General features: G+C 36.3%; 1 protein-coding gene across 9 annotated transcripts in view; it reads right to left on the bottom strand.

Annotated features, from left to right (window-relative positions):
- LOC143902425 (uncharacterized) overlaps positions 1-6,419 on the bottom strand; it is a 77,426-nt gene that overhangs the window by 56,996 nt on the left and 14,011 nt on the right. The gene's annotated exons all lie outside the window — the stretch shown is intronic.

The following is a 6,419-nucleotide window of genomic DNA, read 5'->3' as shown; positions in this document are numbered from 1 at the left end:
ATTTTTACCGCTAAACTCTTGGACTTTTAGATATCTAACGTTTTGTAAATTTTGAAATCTCAGCAAGATAATGTATAATTTTATATATGACAGATAATATATAAAATTAGTAATAAAATGTTACAACAGATAAGAAGATAGAGCTACATTTCCATTGAAGAAATAATCTTTATCTTAAATTGCTTGAAGAGATCGAGTTTAAAATATCGAAGACTTAAAATATCTTATAATCTTTTAGACGAGCTATAGCACGGACGTTTATCATTCGATCCATTCGTCTTAGCCACAGCAATAATTCGCTCATTATCGACGTGAAGAACGGCGCCGATACTTTTCTAGATTGAAACTTGAGAAATATGTCAGTTGAATACATTCGAATCGCGCTTAAAACTTCTTTACTACAAAAAAACTCGTTCTATTTTGCCGAAGCTTTTATTTTATATTATTAGATAATAATATGACATTTATATACTTCCACATTTCATTAATAACATGTGGCGTAAATATTGTTATCAGTATATATTACAATTAAGTAGCTGCTTTTTATTTTAACGTAGAACACGTCGCTGCACATTACATATTTATTGCACGTTCACCAAAATTGCTTATTTATATTTTATATGTTCTACGTATGAGATGTTTATACGTAAAATATTATATTTCGAAATTTAAAAGAACGTGTATCCGCAGGATATGAATTATAACGCATTGAATGGCGTGTTACGTGCTGATAAAGTACATTACGATATTATTTGTTCGTAAGTATTCCCATCTCTTATAGCTTGCTGACCACGCCGGTTTTACTAAAGTTATCTGGCGGCAATGACGTTTAAGAGCAGCTTCGTGGATCGGCCGTAATCGGTAGCGATTAAACGGGGATTCTCTTTCCCGCGTTCCCTTCAGGCTATAAAAAAGGCCGTGGAAAGAGTCTCTTTAAGAGTCCCCGAAGTCTTCGTTTCTCATCGTCGAACGCTGCTCGTCCAAGCATCGCCCATTGTTTGTTACGTTATCGAGCGCCTTTTGCGAGCTTTTATCCGCGTCACGAAACCCCAAAACACGACAAGAAACGGAGCCGGGCTGCATGCAGTTCTCGCATGTGTGCATGCGACGGATATGTGTTCCCAGAGATTGTCTACGACCTGCCGAGAATCCTCTGTGCACCCACGGGGATTTTTATGGATAGCACAGGCGCAGAAGAGAGAGAGAGTGCGGGGAAAAAGTAACGTTTATAATTTTAATATAACTTTTAAAGGCAATTTCGATATAAAGGGTATTTTTAGTAGAAAACAGGTGAGTAAAACGTCGGGTGAGAAAATGCGTATAAAATATTTGCGATGTTCTCGCGCTTAAGTGTACCTGAATTCGCTCGCCTAAATATATCTTTTTAACGCATTTATCATAATTTAACGCGTTTTCTTTCTTCAGCACCGTTCGTATAAATATGTAACAATCCCCACATTTAAAATAAGTAGTTTCCACCAAGTTTCCACGATAAATACAGCGCGAATGTCGGTTGTAAAAGCTAATGACTCGCGTTATCCTGGAATATTTAGCGTTAAACGTGGCGTATGATTATGGTTTATTCGCTTTACACGAAGACTTTAGTGAACATAAAGAGATTTAGACAATCTCATTCAATTACATGAGCGGGCCAGGGAATGCGGATTAAAAGATAACGCGGTTTCCCAATACAATAGAAAGGAACAAATGAGACGAGAGAGGAAGAGGAAGCAAACGGAAAAGACGCAACTTCCACGAAAGAGGCTTACGTCGAGAAGTCCCCCGTATCGTCTTTACACCCGGCACCCGAGAGAAATACTGTATAAGTAGATTTACTTTATAATTAGATATTCTGTAACAAAGAGAATTTAACACGACGTAATTCCTCGTGTCAAGAAACAGAGGCTCTTTGTGAAAGATTTATAGCAAGACGTATCGGGGCCTCCTTCCGCACCGAGTAGCGATATCATTACACGCCGGTGCTACAATAGCGCGCGGTATCAACGGTATCGTCACGGCAGTGGCATGGCGATGGAAGAGATCACGTCGCCACGAGGCAACGCGTCTACACAGTTCACGACATATCGATCGAGTTCGCGACAGAGCGCTGAGCTCCAGCATTGTCTGTCGTCGTGTTGAAGGAACGTGCACGTCGCCGTGACATTTCCGTTTCTTTCAACGCGATATCGATACCGAAGGATCTAAGAGTCTTTAGTAGAATGGCAATCTTTCTGGAACGTTTTCCCGGGATGATCCCGTTACAGCGAGCCATATCTCGATCGGTCATTAATTCCGCGGAAAAAATTTTTTTATTACTTTTCGAGAGGCGCCGCTCAATTACAGGCCGGAGGGCAAAGAGGTATAAAGGAATAAATCGGGTTTTCATCGGGCTTTCTGCTGGGCTGAATACGTTTCGCGAGTATCAATTAAAAAGAACGTGTTTTTCCAATTAATTTGAAAAGGGCTTTAACGTCTGAACGATATCTAGACCTTTTATGGGACTTTTAAGTATTGCGATGTAAACTGTTGTCACATTTATTTTTAAATATTAAAATCGCAAATATCACGAAAGACCGATCACAGGGGTAATATTCCCTCTATATGACAAACTTTTCTCTTGTGAGAAACAGGATAAAATGAAATATACGTGCTCTTTAACGTGCAAATTAGACTATTTAATTAAAAATAATCATCTTTTTTTAATGCAATTTTAATTGCGGTTACATTTAAATTTACTGACACTTAAAAGATTAAATTTTTCAAACATTTACCTTAATTTTTCAACTTTTACGCCATAAAATTTGTAAATAAAATATCTCGAGCAAATTCAACGGGTCACGAGCAAATAGAAATAATTAAATCCACGACTGGGTTTACAAAAGACCGTATGCGTTCCTCTGTAGAGAAGTCGGTGCATATAACGATCAATAACACGGTTTTAAGCACCGGGCAGATTTTTATCTGGCATATCAATAACGCCACTGGAAACCAACAATACGCTATTCAATTTTCAACAACATCGTGATTTTTCTTTTTCTAGTTTTTTGTATTACGAAACCGGCAGTGCCCTTATTCCACCACAGTCCATATATATATATATATATACTCCATATAGTTACTTTAAAAATAGTATAAGTTTGTACAAATTTTTTGTCGTCGTCTCATCCACTTCTTTCATCCAAACTCCTAGATATCGAAAAACAGTTTGATTATATTTTCTATTTTTAGTGTCAACTGGGGAAGAACTACGGCACAAAGGGACAGTTCGTTTAATTTGTTCGAAATTGCTTCCCGAGTCTTTTATTCCTTCTTATATGGTTACACGGGTCTGTCGCACGGGACGGTGTAAATTGTATTGCAATGTACACACGTGTAAGAGCTGAATTTAATTTAAGTAGTTCTCCATTTTCGAGTATTTTTATTACAGAACAACACATAGACGATAGACGGGGAATGCAAGGTTAAACGGTAAACGATGAAACACGTTTTTGCAGTAAACACTATTTGCTGAAACAGGAAATTGTCACGAAGGGACAAATCTCGACAACTGTTCGCGCGAGAAAGTTTCTCTTTCGACGTGTTGAAATTTTATTGAAAAACACGCTAGAAACTTATAAAATAATTACTTCTCGTGAAAATGACGAAATAATGCAGTAGCTTAGAAATTCGGCTAACGGAAAGTATACCGACTATGTTTAAGAACTTCTAACAAGTTATCCGATCTTACTGTGACTTGTTAGTAATATATGCACGGTGTGTCCTAATGCTACCGCACCAAGTTTTAATGGAAGTTCGTGATTTGATAAATTCGAGATCAATTTTTCTTAGCTTATAAAATATGATGATAAGTCGTCATTTATTTCTTCGCCTCTATAATATTTAACATATATGTTCTACAAATGTATTATAAACTAGAAATGCGAATATCTTATAGAGATTTCGATAGATATTTCTGAAAGTGAAAAGAAATTTCTGAATTCAAAAGGGTTAACATTCTAAATCTTCTTAGTTCAAGAATTGACCTAGATGGTTCGGGGGTTGACCTTTCCCTCGATACTGTTTTACACGAGTGAAAGCGGTCGAAGCTGTTCGCAATTGTCGTAAAAAGTGGAGAAGCAAGCCGTGCTCGCTTACCAGAATGTAGCAATAATTTATGTCACCTCCGCGAATATAGCAGCCAATAACCGCGGCCAGACGGTAACAGCCAGGAGAAGATGGTCGGGGTGGTAGTGGTCGGGCAATTGCTAGGAAGGCAAAAGCGCGGAAGGAAGAGCGACAGAAAGAGGGCGAGAAGCATATGAACCGCAGACTTTTCAAAAAGGGCAAAGACCCAAACGTGATAGTTACCCTCCGATTTAACCCCGTCGTCACTATATTTTGATATCCCGGAGGCAGGCAAAGGCGTTGAAAACTTTTTTAATAAGAAGAAAGTTATTCCTTGGATCTCTCTTCTTATCTTCAATTTTATTTTATAAGTAAAGTAATTTTATAAAGTAAAAACAGTATATTTTTAATTAAGTAAAAAAAAGCGAGTGCATTTTATTATTCAATTTTTTTGTTCTTCAAAGAGTTACTATTTAAATCTAAAAGTCTCCGAGCTACTTTTACTAAGACAATCTTAGTCTCCTATAGAAAATTAACTCCGAGCATTATTAAAGAAATGAGAAGTTTGTCGATCTCAGTAGTCACGCAATAATGTTGAATACATGTTAAAAAGTAGAGTTATTAACAGTAAAATGTATAATGGTAATATAATAATATAACAAAATTTAATTTATTTAGAAAGGCGTATCGAAAACTACTTATCGCGTCTCACAAAAGTGAGTGTTTAAAAAATTTTATCAAAATTACAAGTGTACCACATACCGTGTCTACATTTTATAAAAGCTTGCGTGAAAGAATTTAACACTTTAACTTTAACACTCTCTTATTATCACGATTGACTCAAGTCTGAAATATATATATATATAAACGGACCTGTCGACACCTCAGACATATTTTTTCCGGAGTAGGTATTGTAGACGAAATATCCCGGCGACCTACGATAAATCAGAACCGAGAAAGTTAAGCAAGTCAAGTGCCCTCTTTCTTCGCGGAGCTTCATCTCGCTTGTGAAATCGATTCTCCGTCGATTTTACACGCGTACATTCGCTTTGGACAACTCGAGGCTTCTTCGCAGAAAGTGCTCAGAAATTTTCTGATGGAGCCCATTCGAGACATCGTGTGCCTGCGCGCAAGCACAATATTGAGTTTCGAGTCTCCCTTTATGCTCCCACATATTGTTCCCGCAAACGAGACGTTTGCCACGAGCCTTTGTCCTTCGTGGTAAACTTCGGCATTTCCGAAAATCGAAGTAGGATCCAATTTGGGAGTTTTTGGAAACTTGCATATTAAATGCTACTTTGATACCTCGCAATATCGAGCGAAAACTGCATATCAAAAATGGTTATTCAGTCGGATTTCCCGCGAAATCAAATAAAACCCACGGTAGCGATGAGAAACAATGTTTATCTATAATTTCAATCGTTCCGTATATATTTGTCCGCGATAAAAAAACAAATTTGCAAGATGCGCTGTTTATGATTCTTCCATTATTATTTCTGGAGTTATTGCTGCTTTTCAATATCTATTTATCCGACGGCTCAATACTGAGATTATTAAACAAAAAAATAAAATAAAATATAGATAATATGCAGTTTTATATTTATTATGTTTTTGCTAATAACTTTATTGAAAAATGCATAGAAAAAACGCTGCGATTGACAACGAGAAAAAGTATAAAGCGAACAAAAAACTTTTGAAGATTATCGAATAGTTGAAGATCTCTTTTAGACTACTTTATTAAGATGTAATCTGTGTGAAGTCTTCCTGAATTTTAGAACGATCAAAGATAGAATCTTTTCGGAAGATTGTCCAAAGTTTCAACCGAGAATTCTATTTGTCGAAACTATAATTTAATTCTCGCCCCGAGGCTGATAAAGGCGTTTCACAAATAGTCGTTTCACTGAAATCGAATCCACATTTTAAATTATATTAATGCGTAGTTTTTACGTATCACGATTACATCATTATAAATCAAATAATTTTTCGCTTTGGCATCGTAAAAGTATGAATTATTGTAACGTACTTGCATTGTAAAAAAAATATTTTATTTATTCTTTGTCCACATCAAGGGTTTATTTTAAATTACACGATATTAATTCTGTTTTGCAAACAGCTATTGTTACAAATTATAAAAGTATTCCATAAAACGACATAAGCACAATGTTTTTATGAAATGTAATTAATCACGGATTTTAGAGTACACGTATATCTCTAGTGATATAAACGTTGCGAAGTAGCATTCCAATTATGTTTTAAAACGAACATCCCACACCTTTCCGCCCCATTTCGCTACAAACTTTCGCTGATTTAGTAAT

This window comes from Temnothorax americanus, unplaced genomic scaffold (assembly GCF_048541705.1).
Source record: "Temnothorax americanus isolate GAGA-0224 unplaced genomic scaffold, ASM4854170v1 Scaffold4, whole genome shotgun sequence".
Classification (NCBI taxonomy): Eukaryota; Metazoa; Arthropoda; class Insecta; order Hymenoptera; family Formicidae; genus Temnothorax; species Temnothorax americanus.
This window is presented reverse-complemented; position numbering and strand designations above follow the sequence as displayed.